The following is a 21251-nucleotide window of genomic DNA, read 5'->3' as shown; positions in this document are numbered from 1 at the left end:
GCCTGAGCTGCAACCGCCTAGATACCCAAGTAAGTAACCCTGTAACCGAACACTTTGTTTATGTTTAATACAACATTATTCTGAAAACTTGTCCGCGGCCAGGATTGGCTCAGCAAGGTGGAGAGGATGAGGTGTCCGGCCCCACTTCCCGAAGGCTCGCCTAGTCCTGTGATAGCCAAGATGCTTAGACGTGCGCTTAGCCAAGTGCCCTCGAGGAAAGGGGAAGAGAAGGATAGAGAAGCCGAGCTTCACACGCTGCACATCCAAACCAGGGGAATTATTGTCTCCACGAAGGAGGATAATCGGGAAGGTGAATCCAAGGTCTCCTCCCCCCGCGGGAAGAAAAGGGCTGCCTCCGAAGACTTGGAAACGGAGGTGCCTAAACAAGGGAAAAAAGCTTCACCAGGGGGCCCTGCCCCGAAGGGCGTCCTCACCGCTCCATGCCTGCAAACGGGCCAGCCCTCCACCGAGCTGTAAGTTAATCGTAAATAAAAAGCTATTGCTTTTTCCTCTGAGAAAATAACTAGGATCTATCTTTTCCAGTCCAGCTAGTAGTTCGTGTCGACAGAGTTCGTCTTCGGGGGATCTTCTTCCGGAGATGATGGAGAGTGAAACCCCACCTGCCTCTCCGCCCCATGGGGCGGGCGACCCTGAGGTGTGGTCACGGAGGAGTCCAGATCCACCGAGGCCGGAAGCTAACACTTTGGCCACTCCGAGCCCGACATGTTTGGCTCCCATGGAGGGCAGTGAGAAGGGTCCGGGACAGTCCGGTGCCCGGCCGAACATGCTGACGGGCCTCCTGGAGCAAGCTGGTCTCTCAAAGGATCACCGTACGTTAATGGGTACGGTGTTGGAGAAGATTTCATCCGCCACAAGCTGGTTAAATGAAGCTTTTGGAAGCCTGCTCAAAGGCTTTGAGGTACGCAACGAAATATGTAATTTTTGGTTGTACCGCGTGCGCTAGGTGTGCTCCGTATAGATAGTAGCCCCTGAGACTCTGGTTGCCAGCCCTAGGCGGCAAACGGAGGATCACACTCTCAGGTAATGATCACACTGCATTCATGCGTAGGTGGTTAAGGGTCCGGCGGTAGACTGGACCGCTGAATTCGCCGAACTGAGGCGACAGATTGATGTGGTGGATGCCGACATCACGCTTGTAAACAAGCGGCTTGACGAGTCACAGAGTATGTGCTTGTTTTTTCCTTATTTGTTTAGGAAATACTAAGAGGATTGTAATGTTAATATGGTATGATTTGGCTGCAGGCGGAGCTGCTGCCATTGAGGCCCTAAGGGCGGAACTTGCCCTAGCAAAGGAACAAGCCCGGGCTAGCAATGCGGCTGCCCTAAAGGCGGCCGAAGATTTGAGAGCCGAACAAGCTGCTCATCGCCGAAGCGAAGAAAAGATAGCCGAGATGGCTGTGGAGCTGAGGGATGTCGCCGGCCGGTATGAGCTTCTCGAGAAGGAGAATCAGGCAAAGTTGGCTGACCCGAAGAAGGCCCTGAATGCGGCTAAGGAGACGCGCTCTGAAATTAGAGCTGCGCGGGAGGGGCTTCGACAGGCCGGAGACATCGCGTCTGGAAGCCCCTATTTGTTGTGGATGAAGTTTGGAGACCCCAAGTATGCTCCTCATGATCAGCCTATGAGTGTTGCGGACGTGTATGCGGATCTGGCGAAAAGTGTGGCTGATGCGACCAAGTTCTTCAAGGATCAAAAAGATAATGACATAGAAAGGCTATGCTGGTCGCAATTCAATGCTCCGAGGCGCCCGCTGCCATTGAGTGAGAGGATGGCCGCTATGGCTGAGCTCCATAGGTTGTCCGGTCTTGCCATGAGGTCTGTAATGGACCATCTATGGCCAAAGGGACCAAGACCGGGCAGTTATTTTGGTTTAGTGCAACAATTCCTTTGCACTTTATCAAGAATCGATGCCATGAGGAGGTCAACATGCATAGAGGGTGCATGGATGGCTCTTGCCCATGTTAAGACATATTGGGCGGATATGGAGGCCACCAGCATTGCAACCCAGAGTCCGGCAGGAAGCCAGGACCCAGGCGAGCACAATGTTGAGCAGGTCATAGAAGGTGCCCGTATGATAGAGGCTCAGTGCTCGAAGAGTGTCATGTTCGAGTGACAAGTCGTTTATTGTAAAAACAATTCTGTGTTAATTATAAAGGTTGTGTTTATACTTTCGCCTGAAAGTTTTATAGTGCCTCCTGTGCGACCGTTTATGTATGTATATAACCTGAAAGTTAGCAGTCGTTGGCTTCACCCCCCACGCATATAATGCGGGGATGTTCGAGAAAATGTGTGTAATCACACTTGATCCAACGTCTTGGTCCATTAAGGAGGTGATCGCACGTCGAACTAGGCTGTAACACTTTCACTTAGCCATAGGAGTTTGACGGTGGGGCTACTATGTAGCCCCTAGTACCTCCGCGAGCATCCGGATAGGGGCGCGTATGTACATGACCGGGAAATGGTCCTTCGTTAATGTGGAGGAATCCTAAAGATTCCGATGAGTCCTCGAGTGTTTGACCAATCTCTCGCTGTATCATGACTGTCAGTTTTCGGCTTTCTCTACTGAGGTGCTCATCCGGAATAACCAGGGCACAATCGCAGTAGTTCTCCTTTGGCTACCTTAGCTGATAGAATGGAACGTAAGGCAGCAAACCCAGGAGCCTGGCAAACCCAACATTTGACCAAAGACATGATTCGGAGCTGATGCATATAAGGCCAAACTCACGACGCCGAACACTCCCGAAGGTATTCGGACTTTATAACATATACTGGGCTGAGCAACGCCCTCGATTATGAACCCTGTATTTCCAGGTATGTGCATTGATCTATCGTGGCGAAATGCCTATAACGCCAGTATCCCCTGTGGGTGTATTGAATACCCATGGGAAGTCAAGCAACAAGAGACAGTAAAGAAGGTCTACACAGGGGCTTAATCTAAAGAGAAACCTTTGAGTGGAGCCCTGCTGCACGTCTGCGCGTTTGTCTCTGTTGTGCCGTATCCTGGAAGGGTGTCGCACGAATAGTGTCTGTAAAAAACGAAAACTCATGTAAAAGAGTAAGAATGCGAAAGGTTTTTTATTCTCAATGAATGTTAAAAATGTGAGATATTGGCATATTAATAAGGTCAAGCTGAATTGTGGGCTTTATTACATGTTTGCATCCCCTGGTACCATCATGTATAGAACCAGCTCAGGTTTATCCGTGCTGTTACTAACGGTGGTGCGCCGGACTCATCTAGCCGTGTCCGTGGTCTTAACGACCGATCATGACTCTGGTGGGAGAGGCAGCTTAGTGTCTGGCTGCAAGAGCCATCGCATACTCTTCCGCACGTGAGGAGCGCTCTGTGTTTCCGCTAACAGTGATGACGCCACGTGGACCGGGCATCTTAAGTTTAAGGTAGGCGTAGTTCGGTACTGTGTTAAAGAGAGCGAAGGCCGTTCTTCTGAGTAATGCATGATAACCGCTGCTAAAGGGAGCGATGTCGAAGAGTAATTCTTCACTTCTGGAGTTGCCGGGGGAACCAAATGTCACCTCTAATACGAGGGAGCCCCTGCAGCAGGCCTCAATGCCTGGTATCACTCCTTTAAAGGTGGTGTTACTTTGGCTGATTCTGGATGGGTCTATCCCCATCTTGAGGATGGTGTCCTGATATATCAGATTGAGACTACTGCCTCCGTCCATTAGGACTTGAGTGAGATGGCATCCATCAATTATTAGGTCGAGTACCAAGGCAGCCGATCCTCCATGCCGGATACTGGTCGGGTGGTCCCTGTGATCAAAGGTGATCGGGCAGGCCGACCAGGGGTTGAATTTGGGGGCAACGGGCTCTACAGAGTATATGTCTCTGAGCGCGCATTTGCGCCTTCTCTTTGGTACGTGAGTCGCGTAGATCATGTTTACTGTTTTGACTTCTGGTGGGAATTTTTTCTGTCCCCCAGTGTTCGGCTGGCGAGGCTCACCCTCGTCTTCGCTTGGCGTTTCCTTCCCTTGTGTTTGGCGTTTAACTTGCCGTCCTGCTTGAAGACCCAACATTCTCTGTGAGTATGATTTGCAGGTTTTTCGGTGGTGCCATGGATTTGGCACAATCTGTCCAGGACTTTATTCAGGCCAGATGGTCCCTCTTTTCTACCTTTAAATGGTTTTTTTCTTTGACCAGGTCGCGAGCCCCTGAATCCGGCGTTGACCGCCTTGTTTTCCGGACTGTCTTCATTGTTTTGACGCTTGTTCTTATTGCGTCGTGGCTTTTCATTGCCATCCCTAATTTCGGATGTGCCTGGGTCACTGGTGCCTCTACGGGCCAACCAGCTGTCCTCACCTGAACAAAAGCGGGTCATAAGGCTTGTTAAGGCCGCCATTGTCCTCGGCTTTTCTTGGCCGAGGTGTCTGGCCAGCCACTCGTCCCGGATACTGTGCTTGAAGGCTGCTAGGGCTTTGGCATCCGGACAGTCAACAATTTGATTCTTCTTAGTGAGAAATCTGTTCCAAAGCTTGCGGGCTGACTCTCCGGGCTGTTGTATTATGTGACTTAAATCGTCTACGTCCGGAGGTCGGACATAGGTCCCTTGAAAATTGGCCCTGAAAGCGTCCTCAAGTTCCTCCCGACTTCCTATTGAATTTTCGGGGAGGCTTTTCAACCAGTGCCGAGCTAGCCCTTTCAATTTGAGGGGAAGGTATTTGATGGCGTGGAGGTCATCCCCACGAGCCATGTGAATATGAAGGATAAAATCCTCAATCCAGACCCCAGGGTCTGTCGTTCCGTCGTATGCCTCTATGTTCACAGGTTTGAATCCCTGTGGAAATTCGTGATCTAGCACCTCATCGGTGAAGCACAGAGGGGGCGCAGCCCCTCTGTATCTGGACATCTCGTGGCATGCTATCGACTGTTGTTGTGTCCGGTGTTGATTCTGAACTGTTACCCGATCAGTTTGACCGTTTTGGTGACCATAATCCCGCGTCAGAGCATGTCCTCTGGATCCATAAATGGACATGGTCGCGCCGGCCTTTTTGTCCAGGAGCTCACATAAATTATGTGCGGCGTTAGTGGCTGCTCTATCGCGGCCATGAAGTGGTTGGTTCGGCCGATTGGCCGTATTGTTCTTCGGCGGAATGGGCTCTACAGCCTCATCGTCGAATTCGGGCAACAACTTGCGTTTTGGGTAGCTCTTTGTGTGGCGATCATCGCCATATTTTCCTTCAGTGTCTAGGACCTTATTCCATCTGCGGTTGAGCGTATCCTACGCGGCCTTAAGCCTTTGCTTCTGCTTTTTTAGGCTCCTCGCAGTGGCCATAAGCCTTCTACGGAGGTTATCTTGTTCCAAACGCTTTTCCGGGATGATGAATGCGTTGTCAACCGAACAGTCCTCCTCTCCGGATGCAGGTTGATGGGTTCGGCCCTCGGGATCGCTGTGATCGGGCATCTGCTCCGGGCTATGTTCAGCGTGGCCTGGCTCATCCTGCTCCATTGCCGGGTTCGTATGGTCATTGTTGCCTTTGGACTTGACCGGAGTGTCAATTTTCCTTGCGTTGTTATCGCTATTTTTACTGTGACTGGACTTAGAGCGGCGCTTGCACCGTCGTTTTGGCTTTTGTCCGGGGGATTTATCCTCCGTTGTGTCCTTTTTGTCACCGTTCTCCTCCTTAGGCGTGTCCACCATGTAGATGTCATATGATGAAGTGGTGGTCCAGTGTCCCGTGGGCGGTGGTTCCAGATCGTCCCCTGCATCGACGTCCATACTGTCGATGTCGTCGGAGTCGAAATCAAGCATGTCTGTTAGGTCATCGACAGTGGCTATGAAGTGGGTGGTGGGTGGGCCGTGTTTTTTTCGTCGTCCGTATCCCACTCGGGCCGGACATAGTTCGACCAAGAGTCTTCTGACAAAGAGAGAGACCTTAAAGAGTTTAGCACATCGCCGAAGGGCGAGCGCTGAAAAATATCCGCGGCAGTGAACTCCATAATTGGCGCCCAATCAGCTTCGATGGCTATGGATGCGCGCAGTCCAGGACCCACGGCCGGAAACGAGTCCGGGGGTCCGGTGACACAGATTTCCTTAGAGGTGGAGTCTGTGTCCGGCTCCAATGCCGATGGGTGTGCGGCCTCCGTGACGGGGTCCATCCAACTGTCCTCGGATGACACAATCTGCCCCGGATTTAGGTCCGGAGCTGCTGCATGTGCGATATCCCGAATACTGTCCGACAGCAGATCTAAGTCGTGCTCATCGCGACCGTTTAGTGCTCCTGACGTAGGCCCGAATCCGTCGAAGATCAAGTCCCCGCGGATGTCGACCGTGTAATTCAAGTTTCCGAACCTGACCTGATGGCCAGGGGCATAGCTGTCGATCTACTCCAGATGGCCAAGCGAATTGGCCTGCAGTGCGAAGCCGCCGAACATGAAGATCTGTCCGGTGAGAAAAGCCTCACCCTGGACCGCATTGTTGTTGAAGATTGTAGGAGTCATCGAGCCTTATAGCAACGACACAGAGGAACTCTCAATGAAAGCACCAATGTTGGTGTCAAAACCGACGGATCTCGGGTAGGGGGTCCCGAACTGTGTGTCTAAGGCTAATGGTAACAGAAGACTGGGGACACGATGTTTACCCAGGTTTGGGCCCTCTCGATGGAGGTAATACCCTACTTCCTGCTTGATTGATCTTGATGATATGAGTATTACAAGAGTTGATCTACCACGAGATCGTAGAGGCTAAACCCTAGAAGCTAGCCTATGATTATGATTGTTCTTGTCCAACGGACTAAACCCTCCAGTTTATATAGACATCGGAGGGGGCTAGGGTTACACAGAGTCGGTTACAGAGAAGGAGATCTAACATCCGAATCGCCAAGCTTGCCTTCCACGCAAAGGAGAGTCCCATCCGGACACGGGACGAGGTCTTCAATCTTGTATCTTCATAGTCCAATAGTCCGGCCAAAGCATAGAGTCTGGCTGTCCAAACACCCCCTTATCCAGGACTCCCTCAGTCCTCTCCTATTGTTGTAAATGATGATGCTTGTGCTACTAACTCTATTACTTGTGAAGCATCCATTTTGAAGGAGAATGTTGAGCTACGGGCTCAACTTGAGGTGTTATCTAGCAATTATGGGAAATTGGAAGAAAGTCATGAAAAGCTCTCAAGCTCTCATGATGATCTTCTAGTATCCCATAATGTGCTAAAGATAGCTCATGAGGCCATGATTCCTAAGGTAACATCTAGTGAGCCTCATGTGGATACTAGCACTACTTCTAATCAAAATAGTATATTGCCATGTGCTAGTCCTTGTAATTCATCTACTCACAATGTTGGTACATCTTGTGATGATTTGCTTTCCTTGCCTTGTTGCTCTAACAATGAAGCTTATACTTCCTCTAGTACTTGTGTTGAGACTAACCATGTAGAGGAAATCAAAGAGCTCAAGGCCCAAGTCACTTCTTTGAAGAAAGACTTGGAAAAGAGTCATGAAGGGAAATCCGCACTCAACAATATATTGAGTGTGAAAAAATCCCCCAATGACAAAGGTGGACTTGGATTCAACTCCAATAAGAAGAAGAAGTCCCAGAGAATCAAGAAGAAGGCCCAAGAACAAGTCAAGAATTCGGCCAAGATTATTTGCTTCAAGTGCAAAATTGAAGGGCATCATGTTAGATCTTGCCCATTGAAGAAGGCGGCCATTAGTGTCAAGAAACAAGGGAAGAGGCCACAAGTTCAATCTCATGCTCAACCTCAAGTTGAAGAAAGGCCACTTCCCAAGAAGGCTCAAGTTAATGCTTCTCTTGTTGAGAAATGAAGTGAGAAGAAAGTGAAGAGTAGACGTTGCTAATTATGTCGTGAGAAAGGTGATGTCACTTCTTCATGCACTAGTGGTAACTTATCCAACCCAATTATTATTGATGATATCTATTCTCTTGGGAAGGATAAGGCTGGCAATGTGTTTGCCAAGTTTGTTGGTACTCAAAGTGGTGTCAAGAAAAGAACCATTTGGGTAGCCAAGCCTATTGTGACTAACCCCTTAGGACCCAACTTGGTTGGGGACCACCAAGCTCAAATTTGATCAATAGGTGTTGTTAGAGGGCATTGGAGACTTGGCTACATTATGAAGAATTAAGGGGACTTTATCATTCTTATTGTCTCAAGCCAAGTCAATTGGATTATCAAGTTTCTATCTTATATCCAATGTGCCTCCTTGTGGTAACTTGTACTTAAATTGTTTACATTGAAAGTTACTTGCCCCCTTGCATGTTTTGGTTTTGTTCCTTGCATGTGTTTGTATATGTTGTGCTTCCAACTTGCTTATCTTGAGCAATCAAGTATGTGTGTGTTGGTTCGCACATCATGTATGTGTGTGTCGTGCTTGAGGCTTTATGCTACTTGTTTGTATCCTAGTTGGCTCGTGTGAGAGATTAATGGAACATCCCATTTTGGGGGAGTGATGTGCTTTGTGCACCTCACAATCCTATAAATGTGTCTACATGAGGAATACCATCTAGTATTGATATTACAAGATTATCTAGTCGCTAGGTGGTATATCTCTCATGAGAAATTCAAATTCTAAAAAGTCCATTGATTATCTCTCGTTGGATCCTCTTATTGTCTCTTGTTAAGTTTTCTTTGGTATCACATTATGGAGGAGTAATATGCCATGTGCATATTACAAGCCTAGAAAATGTGTACAATTGAGATATTGTCACTTAGAGTTGATACTTTTAATTATCTTGTTCCTAGGTGACATGTTAGCTCTACAAGTTGCAATTTGCTTGTGTTTGTTGTGAAGATGGTGTTGGATATCCTTGTTATCAACCACCGGGAATTATTTCCAAATACTTCTTGTCTTTTGACAATTGGTAGTCACTTATGTGTGGTAGAATTTATTGATCATCTTTACATTGGCTTTTGTTTTTATTTGCCTTTTCTCTTGCCACGGATTGTGTCAACTCCCGTTGTCTTCCATACCACTTGTGGATCTTGTTTATTTCTTGTTCTTGTCTAGTGTTTTCTAGATATAGTGAAAGTGGTGATCCCACCTTGTGCATTTTGTATTCAAATGCAAATTCTATATAATGCACAACTCGTGGGGGAGCTATCCCATTTTCTTTAGAACACTCTTCTTGTGATCTTTTTCAAGTGTGTTTTTGTGGAAGGCAAGCCATTTCTTTTTGGTACTTTGTGCCATCATGAAAATTTGTAGAGGGCATGGTTTGTTTGGAACCATCCTCTCTTTAGGGAGTTTGATATCCTCTTTTTACGTGTTTTAATGGATATCTCATTCCTTGATGTATCTTTAATGATATCTTCCAAGTGATGATTTCTCCATTTGGTATCCTTTTTCACTTGTTTTTTTTATTTTCATTTGGTATCGGTTCTTGAAAGTCTTGAGCATGCATATTTACTTCATGTATTTTATTTGGCATGCTCTCTTTCTTTGACCCAATATATGGGGGAAACTCCACCTAGTCTTAATTTGGATGAGATGTGCATGAAATTCATTTTCATATCTATATGCACATATTTATGTGGAGTTTGTCCTATGTATTGGTGCTTATAACTATTTGGTCCCAATGTGTTTGGGTACCGTTTAGTTTGTGTTGTTCTTCTAGGAACATTTGGAGATGCATTGGATGCTCGGCTCACTCACAAGGAAGGTGTTGTCACCATGTGCTTATTGGAGTCAAGCTAGGATGATCAATGAACTACTTTCTACCTTCAATTGGTATCTACTACATCCTTCCAATGCTATCTCGGTAACAAGTATCATCATCTACTACATGCACACATTTATTGCATCAACCGTGTGTAGGTTGTATCATGGCATGTTATTCATTCTTTCTTGTGATACTTGTTTCCTTTCTCAAAGCATCCCAACAATGATCTCTTGTTGCTAGTTGTGATGTCTTTGATAGTTGTGTGATAGGAATTCATTTATATACAATCAGACCATATCTATCCATGTGCTATGCTTCCAAGCAAATATCTTATTGGTATATGTATGACTTCCTTCTGGATATCTTATTCTTTCCTTGCTGTAACTATTTCATGTGTACACCCTTATTTGTGGATTGATATCATCATGATTTGATCTACTGAGAATCTTATACACTTAAGAGAAGTTACATCTCTAGTTGTTATCCTTATTCTTTCACGTCCACCTTTTTCTTTGGTGGTTTCATGAAAGGATCTATCTTGAGTGCAGGCCATTTCTCCTTGCATCTTGTTGCACTCTTGTGTGGTGAAGATTATTTTCCTCATGCTTATCTCTATGAGGCTTTTGCCATCTTGGTATCCCTCGTCTTGATGAGGCTTTCATCTTCTATCTTCACCATGGGTTGTCACAAGTGTTGGTTATTCTTTTTACATTTTTAGTGTGCTTGTGAACCCTTTTGCTTGGTGTGTGTGTGGAGAGGACATGTCATGTACCATGTATCTCACTTATCCAAGACTATGTTGATGTTTAATGCTCATCCTTATTTTAGTCTTCTCAAGTGCTTTGCCATGACTCACACACATCATTTTGGTTGAGCCTATTCTTAAGTTGCCTCTTTTACAGGTTGCTCAACCATGTGTTTGTTACAAGTGCTAGGCTTTGTCTCCTGTATGCTAACTTGCACTTGTTGTAAGTTTCTATTGATTTTGGGGGAGCTATGATCCTATTTTGTGCACTTTGTATCCAATACAAATATTCTTATTTGTGCACAAATCATGGGGAGCTTCTCTAGTTTCTTTAGAACACTCCTATGCTCATATCATAATATCATTTATTCTTGTGGCTCATAGGATCCTTGGTCTAGTTGGTTCAATTGATATCTTTTGTTTGCTTGCTTGAATTGGTATCTTTTGATTGCTTGATTGCGTGTGACTCTCTTTGATTTGTCTTTGTGGCATATCTTTCTTTAATAATCTTTGTGCCTCAATATAGTTTGTCTTCCTTCAAGTATTTACCTTTGGATATGTGTATGGCATTCCACTCTCTTGTTGAGACATACACAATTTATGGAGGAACACAATATATTGGCCTTCTAAGCTTTTCGCCCATTTTGGCAATCGATGCCAATGGGGGAGAAGTTTGAGAGAGTTTTGTGGAGAAGTTCAGAGAGATATCTCTTCTTGCTTTGGTTTTGTTCCTTCGCATTTGCATCTCATACGCATGCACTATTGGTTGTTGCATTGCATGGTGATGCATAATTCCTTTTATAAACTCTCTTGAAAATGATTGTCATCAATTACCAAAATGGGGGAGATTGAAAGGACATGCAGTGCCCCCATGTGTGATTTTCGTAATTAATGACATTCTTTATGGACTAATGGTTGCATTGAGTTATATTGGAAGGATTTGTCCATAGGCTTTTCTTGAAGTCCATGTGTTGGTTTGAAGGAGTTTATGTGTTGACCAAGGTGCTATTAAGGAATTATCCAAAGATTGGTCATGCGAGTGTTGAGCTTATTGCAAGCATGTCTTGAAGAAGAAGATTGTGTGATCATTCATGTTTACCTTCAAGAATCATACAAATGAAGAGAGTTGTAAAGTTTCAAGGTTGATCAAGACTAAGTCAAGAGTGAATCAAGTTGATCAACTCACAAAGCGTAGAAGATGTACTGAGAGAGATCAAGTGATCACATGTTATGGTAAGCATTATCCATTGTGCTTTGTGTACTAACCCATGGTCTATGTGAGAGTTCTATGTGGGGTTAGGTACATGTTCATGGGCTTGCGTCAAGAGGAAGATATCACTCAACCCATGGAGAGGATGACATCAAGTGGTGATCGTCATCAAGATTGCCGTGTGCAAGTTCAGGTGGAGCATCACGAAGAGATCAAGTGCTTGAAGCTTGCCTTCCTTTTTGGTGTCAATCGACTTGTGAAGATGTGCCAAAGAGTGGCTCACCCATAGTGGAGTATGGGGGAGCAATCAACTAGTCTTCGTCGAGCGAGCACAATCAAGAAAGGTGGTCAAACTTGAGGAAGTCAAGATCATCATCATCTAGCTCAAGTGGACTTAGTGCAAGGCAAAGGTTTGCCCTTGATAGGTTTTATATTTTAGCGGTCTCATGGTGATAGTTTGGCGACCGGGTTATAGGATCGATAGTCGTACTATCAAGGGGGGCTCTCAAGTGACTAGCTTGATTGTATCGTTCGTCGAGAGCTCAAACCATTGCATCCTTGCATCATCTTTCTTGATTCTTATTTGTTTTTTCTTTTGAGGTTTTAGAGCTTGTGGTCATCTTCTTGACAAGCTCGAGTTCATCAAAAACGGAGTTCACATGCTTCTTTTTTTGCGTTTTTGGTGTTGGAGGTTTTACCGGTCCTATTCGAGGAAGGGTTCTCACCATTTTATTTTGGGCCTTTTCTAATTTGCTTCTTATTGTTATTTCTATCAAGATTGTGTTAGTCCTTGTCGCTAGCTTTCCAACAAACTTGGTTTCATTGAATTCGGAGTCCATTTGCAGAAGTTGTGGCAGTTTCGGTGTTCTGAAAAGGCTGCAGCGGTACTACCGCGAATTGGAGCGGATGTAATTATTTACTACTGCTTCAGAGTGGTACTACCACGGCTCCTACAACGGTAGTACCACTCTGGTCCAAAAACTCACCCCAAGTCATGCGGTGGTAGGCACAGATGTATTTTTTTAGTACCGCTCCCCTTTGCGGTAGTACCGCGATCCCTAGCGGTAGTACCGTGAGGATGAGCGGTAGTACAGCTCCGGCGGTAGTACCGCTCTGTGCGGGCTGTGAGGATAACGATTGGATTTTTTCCTCAACTATAAAAGGGGGTCTTCTTCCCCAATGGTCCTTATCTCTTGAGCTCGTGTTCTTCCCCCATTGTTGACCTTCTTCGAGCTTGCTAACTCTCAATCCCTCCATGGATTCTTGCTAGTTTTTGAGGGAAAATAGAGAGGAGATCTAGATCCACATTTCCAACAATTACTTTCTCCTCTATGTGAGGGGAACCCCTTGGATCTAGATCTTGGAGTTCTTGGTGTTCTCCTTCTTGTTCTTCCTCTCATCTTCCCCCCTAGCATTAGTTGCTTCAGTGGGATTTGTGAGAGAAGGACTTGGGCACTCCATGTGCCCTTGTCATTGCATTTGGTGCATCGGTTTGAGTTCTCCACATGATACGTGGAAGTTACAAGTTGAGAAGCTTATTACTCTTGGGTGCTTGGTACCCTTGAGCTTGTTACTCTTGGGTGTTTGGGCACCCTAGAGCTTGTTCCTCTTGGGTGCCTTGGCTCCCTAGACGGTTGGTGTTGTTCAGAGCTCAATCATTATGGTGTAAAGCTTCGGGCAAGCGTCGGGGTCTCCAATTAGGTTGTGGAGATCACCCCGAGCAATTTGACGGGTACTGGTGACCGCCCCCAAGGGTTGCCAAAGTGTACGGGTTCGGTGACCGCCCCCAAGGGTTGCCATTTGTATGGGTTCGGTGACCGCCCTCGAGGGTCCCTTAGTGGAATCACGACATCTTGCATTGTGCGAGGGTGTGAGGAGATTACGGTGGCCCTAGTGGTTTCTTGGGGAGCATTGTGCCTCCACACCGCTCCAAACAAAGATTAGCATCCGCAAGGGTGTGAACTTCGGGATACATTGTCGTCTCCATGTGCCTCGGTTATCTCTTACCTGAGCCCTTTACTTATGCACTTTTCTCTGTGATAGTCATATTGTTTCTTGTCATATATCTTGCTATCACTTAGTTGTTTATCTTGCTTAGCATAAGTTGTTGGTGCACATAGGTGAGCATAGTTGTTGTAGGTTTTGTGCTTGACAAATTAACCGCTAGGTTTATTCCGCATTTGTTCAAGCCTAAACCATAATTATTTTAAAGCGCCTATTCACCCCCCTCTAGGCGACATCCACGATCTTTTAGAGACTTATTAGATGAATGGATTATGGTGGGTTCTACCATACTAGTTACCTTCCGGTAATTATAGGTCTTCCACATCGCGAGTATCGATTTTTAAGTTAAGGGTCATAATTATATGGGCTAAAATATTTTTGTTTGGTTGTCTCAAAGAAAGAAATTAAGGACCCAAAGTTCAGCAAGAAATAATTTAACTAGAACGAGTGGTGAGGAAGGTGAAACTCTCAAACCATGCAAACTGGATTGTTCTGTACTTTGTTTTGGAGTTAGCACTTAGCACTCACTCCGTCCGTTTGGGGTTTTCTTGCAATTACTTAACATGCTTAGCTTTCATGACACAAGTGAAATAATAAATGATATTTTCATAAGGAAGTAAGCATGTCCAAGGTTGCGCGAAGAAGCGTAAAAGGACAACTTGAGTATTAAAATCAAAATGAATGTGTGGTGCTCTAAAAATGTTGAGAGCCCCTCATTACTTGTTCGATTGGATCCCGGATAATTTATCGAATACCATTACTTTCTAATCGCTAAACAATCAATCCCTAAAACTATGGAAGCCTCTCTAGTTATCTTTTTGGTAAACACATGTGAGTACTTATCTTTGAAGAGGAAGAAAGGAAAAAAAAATGAACAAGTAATTAAGTAGGAGGATCCAAGTATTTATTTTCATGCTAGATTAATATTTTAAAAGGTGCATAGAAACTTTTTGCGGAAAGATATATTACATAGCTGAGCTCGTGTTTCCTTGTATAAGTATGTCAATGTTGCTTATAGCATGCAAATAAAATAAGGATACACCTTTGGGTAGCAATCTTCATTGGTAAGTTAGATGGATACATGAGCAAGTGAAAGGGCTAGTTATTGACTAGAGGGGGGGGGGTGAATAGGCGATTTTTATGAAAGTCTTCAACACATGAGAGTTTCGAAGACAAACAATAGGAATGACACTATTCATATGTAGTGGAAGGTAGACTACACTAGACAAGCCATAGTCAAGTATTCAATGAAGTGAAAGCACGAAGACTATTAGCAGCTAGGTAGTAAAGATCAGGATGGAAGATAGTATGAAGCCAATCAGGACAAGTAGTCACACAGTGAAGTCAAACAGATATTGCAAGCAGGCAATGACTTCACGAAGATAAACTGTAAGTAAGAGAAGTGAGAGATAGAACCAGTAGCTTCAGGAGGACAGGGGTTTGTTCGACCAGTTCCAGTTGCTGTGACAACTGTACGTCTGGTTCGGGAGGCTGAGATTTAACTCAGAAGACTGCGTCTTCACCTTATTCCCCTTGAGCTAAGGACTCTCAGTCCCCGCCCAATCACTCTGGTAAGTCTTCAAGGTAGACTCCCAAACCTTCACAGACTTTGTTCACCGGCAATCCACAATGACTCTTGGATGCTCAGAACATGACGTCTAACCGGCTGGAGGATTCACAATCCTCAAGTGAAACAAGTCTTCAGATCATGCAGACAGAAAGACTTCAGCAATGCCAAACACACTTTGTTCTCTGGGTGGTTTGGGCTTTGTCCTCGCAAAGATTCTCTCTCAAAGGCTTCGGAGGTGGGTTGCTCTCAAAAGACAAAAGCCGTGTACTAACTCTAAGCAGCCACCAATTTGTCGTGTAGGGGGTGGGCTATTTATAGCCACAGGGCTACCCGACCTGATTTGTTAGAAATGACCCTGGGTCACTAAGGAACTGACACGTGTTATCTTGGGTCATCTCCGGTAGGTAAACCGAATCAATGAGGGAATACTACCTGTGTTATCCTGCAATTCTCACAAACACATTAGTCCCTCAACCAGGTTTGTCGTCAATACTCCAAAACCAACTAGGGGTGGCACTAGATGCACGTACAATCTCCCCCTTTTTGGTGATTGATGACAAACTGGTTAAAGTTTTCAACGGGGATAAAAGTATGTGAAATTGTAAAGGATTAAGATATTGTCTTCATAGATGGTAAACAGGCTCCCCCTAAAGATGTGCATATAGATGTTTTGCGTTGGAATGCAAATGCACATGGCAGGTTGTACTTATGGAGATCCTCTTCACCATATGAAGACAATACATCATGCATGAACAGATATACAAAAATAATGACAAGCAAAATGAAAAATGGACGTCCGCGGAATGGCTTCATGCGGGATTTATCATCGCATCGACAGAATAGCAGACAAAGTAGCAGACGACCATCGAGTTTAAGTGTTACAACCCAAGGAACCGAATGTATCAAAACGAGAGTTGTAAACACTTGGCAAAAATATAGCAACCACCCATAAGGACCTGCTTGAAGACTATCAACATATGCTTCCCCCCTTTTGTCGGTAAGGACCAAAAAGGTTTGAAGACATAGTCTCTACTCGTTCCCATGAGGAGTAGAAGAGGTAGAAGGGTCGTCGTCGAGGTTTGGTGGTGCAGACGAACTTGGTGCAGTGTTGACATGTGCCGAAGGTGGAGGTGGTGAAGCAGCATCATCAGCTTCATCAATAACTCTGGCATTTATAGTTGCTGCGGAGGAGGAGTACTCTGAATCTTCAAGGGACGGGGTTCGACGTAGGACAACATTCCTGGGTGGAGTGGTGTTGAACTTGAATCTTTCCGTGAAGCCATCGTCTTGAAGATCAGCTTCAACACTGAGCAATGTCAAACTCTTCCATGCCCTCCGACTGGTTTCATGAGTGACAAAGGCATTCTTGGTGGCAAGGTTGCGAATGCGATTGACATCCACCAAGAGGCTTTGCATCTGACGCTTTAGCCAGAAATGATGCTTGCCGTGTTTTTGATGCAAGGCCACGAGAAGCTCTCGGTCATTAAGCACACGAGATCGCTTTCTGGGCCTTTGAGCAATAGTGCTCTCTATGGCTTCAGTATGAGTACGATGAGTATTGCCAGCAAGCGGATAAACACGAGCAGTAGCTTGAATGCCTTCAACATGCTAAGAGAAACTTTGATGATCGGCATTGTGAAGATATATTGCCTCCTTGGCAGGCTCTGGATATATGGCTTCGACTGACATATCAACCTCTGGCAGGAATACAAGATGGTTGCGTGCAGAGGGCTGATAGTTAACAGCGGAGTGAAGCTTGATCAGACGCATAACCCACAGAGCATAGAATTTTAGTCCAAAGATGTCTGAGCCAGATGCAGCAAGTTGACAAATGAAGAAATCCTGAGCATTGAAGCTTTTGCCATTTAGAATATAGAAGACCAATGTCTTCATTGCACCTTCAAGCTTTGCTGAGGAAGAGTGTCCTTTGATGGGCCATAGAGTTCGCCTGATGATGTGGTAGATGGTGCGGGGCAGATACTCTAGGTCTTCAACAAAGAATTCCTTGGGATATTCAGCATCCTGTGGCAGTGGCTTCATCATGCTCAAAATTTGGCTCATGTTGGGCTCAGGCTTCTGAAAGATGCTCTCCAATGCATCGCGGTGAAGCTGAAAACCTGGTTCATAGAGTTCACTGGGAGGGGACAGGCCAGTAAGCTCAATGAGATCAAAGGCTTTGGCTTCATGATGTACATTTCCTATCATCCACTCAAGGACCCATGTCTTGGGATCCCTGTTGTAGCCGCGAATGTGGAGTGTTGCATAGAATTGTAGCAGAAGCTCTTCATTCCAATTCTCCTTATCAGTGACAAAACAGAGAAGGCCTGCATCTCTGAAACAGTCAAGTGCTTCTTCTAAGCAGGGCAAGCCTGTAATGGCTTTGGAATCCAGACGCATATGATGAAATATGCGCCCTTGGTTGTATAGAACACATGAGTAGTAGCTGCGTTGCTGATAACTCCAGAACCGATCAGATGATATTCTTGGCTTGGAATATGGGTTCTTGGCACTATCAAAGAAAATGTTGTGTGCAATGAAGCCATTGACATTAAATGATCCTGGTGTAGATGCAGTACCTGGGAACCGTGGCAACCTTGGCTTTGGCTTCTGAACCTGAGGCCTGTGCTCCACATGATAATCAAACTGAGGTCTGGGAGCAGGCGGAGGAACCAGAATAGGCCATCTGACAGGGACCAGCTCGCCTTGATAGAATGCATGCTCAATAGTGTGTGGCCTTGGTGGTGGTACAGGAGCAGAGGCATTTGCAATGGCGTCAGGCTGCACATTGGTGGTAGGTGCATCATTGGCTTCATGCACATTGTTGACTGTAGGCGCCACATTATCTTCAGCCATGAGAACATCATTGGCGTCAGTAGTGTTGTTGGTGGCCGCCTCAGGATTTTCAACCTCCACTTGAGTAGCTGGAGGGTTTGGCACAGACACGTTCTCCTCGAGAACAACTTCTTCTTGGTTGGTAGGGGGTGTAGCAACACGTTCTTCTTGTTGTCTTTCATCGACTGATGCAACCGGAATCTCTTTAGTAGCATTAGCTTCTGACACGGGAATCGTCACAGAAGGATTGTCTTCAGGGAACACTTGACGTGCCACTAAGCTGGACTGGTGAGAATCCTCTTCTGTGATATTTGTCATGGAGACCGATGGCCTCTGGCCTTTGCGAAGCCGTTGAAACACGCGCGACACTTTCGGTGATGGTGTGGTCTCCATGTAATTGTTGTCATTCACAGTTGGGCTGGTGACTTGCGTTGGTGGAGGACGGGGTGTACTTGGTGAGTCTTGAACTGGGGTTGCTGGTTGGGGCAATCAGCCCATGAGGCATCCTGTGAGATTGGCGTCAAAGGACGACCAATACTGATGGGTTCGTTGTTCGTGAGAACAGGCGATGATACTGTTTGGCGCTCGATCTGAGGAAGGACTTCATCATCAACAACATTGTCTTGGGGACCAATGTCTTCAGTCATGATGGGGTCAACGACTGGAACTTCTTGAGCTTCAGGAGCCTCTGTGGAAGCAGGCTCATGAACTATCAGTTGACGCTCTTGGTTTTCTGATGCAGGACGAGCATAAGACAGGGGCTCGACAATGAGGGGCTCTTTGGGAGCAGCTCAATCTTTCTTCTTGATCTTCCTCTTCTTGGGCAAGGGAGTGTCATCAGTGGTGTTCTTGAACTTGCGCTTTCTGGCTTCGACTTTAGCTGCCCTGGTATTCTTCAGTTCTGAAGCCACTGTGGGGACCTTAGGCTTCGAGCCTGTCATGCTGGCAGGGAAGATAATGCGAGGTTCTTCCTACCTTGATGCTTTAGTTGGGGCCACAATAGACTTCTTCTTTTTGGCAGCAAGCTTGGGGTCGATGCCAGGACGCCCAAGTGCCTTGCGCTTCTCAACTTCATTGTAAGCTTGAACACACTTGGCAGCAAGGTTCTTCATCCATTCCCGAGAGCCTTTGGCTTCTTCACGTTTCTTGCGGAATGCCTCTTTGAGGTCATTCAACATCAGCTTGAATTTCTGAACATCAGCCACACTAAGCTTGGCCATGTGCTTCTTGAACTGTTCTTTCTCATAGTCAATTTTAGTTTTCAGTTCAACAGTCTTCTAAGCCAGAGCCAACTCAGGAGCAATGGCACCTTGAAAGGCGACACTGATGCCAATTGGGAGCTGAAGGTCATCAAAACTGAGATCAGGGTTGTCAAACCACTCATCAATGAAGTTGTCCAGGATGTTTACATCGAAGAGGGGCAGATCATTGAAGATCTCCACCTATTGCTTGCTCTTTATCAGCTGCTCCAGAGCATCATCATCAAACTCGTCATCTGACGACAGATCAATAGCTTCAGATTCGTTCCTTAGAAAGACAATTGGTGTCAGTGCTTGACTTGACCTCTGAGCAGTTTTCTTTTGAGGCTTCTCTTTCCGTTTGGAGACCCGAGATTGATCTTCAGAGTAACTCGGTGCAGGAGGAGCAGTTGCAAGTGGCTTCACTCATGAAGCCTTTGGTGCAACAGTAGGTTTTGAAGCCTTAGATTTCTTTTGCTTCTGCAACTTAGGAGGAGCTGGAGCATCATCAGCAGAGTGATCCACATTTGCACCTTGGACGGCAATGTGCGAGAGGAGGCCTTTGAAGTTGTAGAAGGGGCCAGTCCTATTTTCATTGGCTTCACATGTGCCATCTTTCCGAGGAGCAGAAGGACCAAGGTTGAAGTCAAGTCCAAAGGCCTTCTTGTTCTTCACGGAAGAATCTTTAGCAAACTTAAAGTTGCGTTTGAACATATTTTCATCACGACATCACATCAGAGAAGAGGGGTCAGCATTCTCTGGTTCTGGGCCACGTACCATACAAGGATAGAATTCTTGTTGAATGGCTTCAGAACGGGACTAGGGTTGAAGGTTTTTGTACAAGATATCTCCCGAGGACGGTTTGATAGCATTCTTCTCGGCATACTCAGCCGTGACAAATCTGTATTTGAACCATTCTTCAGCCCAATATCTTCGAATCCATTGGATTCGATTCTTGCGTTCACCATAGGTTTCTTGAGGGTCAGTCTTGTACAACTCATCCAGATCAGGTGGCAAATCCTTGGAGGTATTCCCACGGTGCTGTTTGCCACCCTTTCTAGCCGTTTTTTTAGTAGCCATGAAGCTTAACCTGAAAGGCTTCAGAACTTGCAAAGGCTTCCTACGGCTGGTCAGACAAGAACTGGCTTCAGGAGAATTTATGTGACTCTGTAAGAATTCTGCAAATGAATGCAGATTATGAGAACCAAGGGATTCTCCCACGGACATGTACCTGTGACAGTATTAGAGGTGCGAGGGAAGGGGAAGAGGTCATATGCATTCTCAGAGGATTTTTGAAGATAAATCAGTTTGAAGACATTGACCTCATAACGCGAAGACATTCACTTATTTGCTGTGAGTCAGTTCCAGATTTGTACGAATCCAAGAATAGGTACAAGTGAGGAATTAGACTTGTAGTGAAGCATAAGTGAACAGACTAGGCATAAAATGAGATGCAGAACTGGACAGATTCAATTTTGAAGTATAGAAACCACTTTTGGTAAGGAAGGATGAATCTATCAGATCAAAAAGACGGTAAAAAGTGAGTTTTAATTACCACACGAGGAACTGCAAGATGAAGCGAAGTTTGAGGCCGAGCAGTTCGATCTCCCGTGCCCTAACTTGGCGACAGAAGATGCCTACGGCGGCGACGGAGAAGATGAGGTCCGCGGCCGGCGTGAGGACGGCGTCGGTGAGGTCGCGGCAGCTAAGCGCTTCGTCGCCGACGTCGTCGAGAGCTAGCGGTGGCGATAGGGTTTGCGAGAGGTGGCGAGGTGGAAGAAGTATTTTGACCGTGATGGGATGTGTATTTATAAGGAAAGGGACAGCACATCACAATTACGCAGGTGCCCCTGGCGATTCACATCTGAAGGACACATGGCAAACATGCAACACCTTGGAAGTTGTTCCATGTTCCCACGCACACCTAGATTGTCGGGGTGGTCGTTCCGAATTCTTCGGATTTTAGGCAATAAAGATAGAGCATTAAAAACAAATATAATGTTTG

This window comes from Triticum dicoccoides, chromosome 4B, assembly GCF_002162155.2.
Source record: "Triticum dicoccoides isolate Atlit2015 ecotype Zavitan chromosome 4B, WEW_v2.0, whole genome shotgun sequence".
Lineage (NCBI taxonomy): Eukaryota > Viridiplantae > Streptophyta > Magnoliopsida > Poales > Poaceae > Triticum > Triticum dicoccoides.
Note: the sequence above shows the minus strand (reverse complement) of the source record.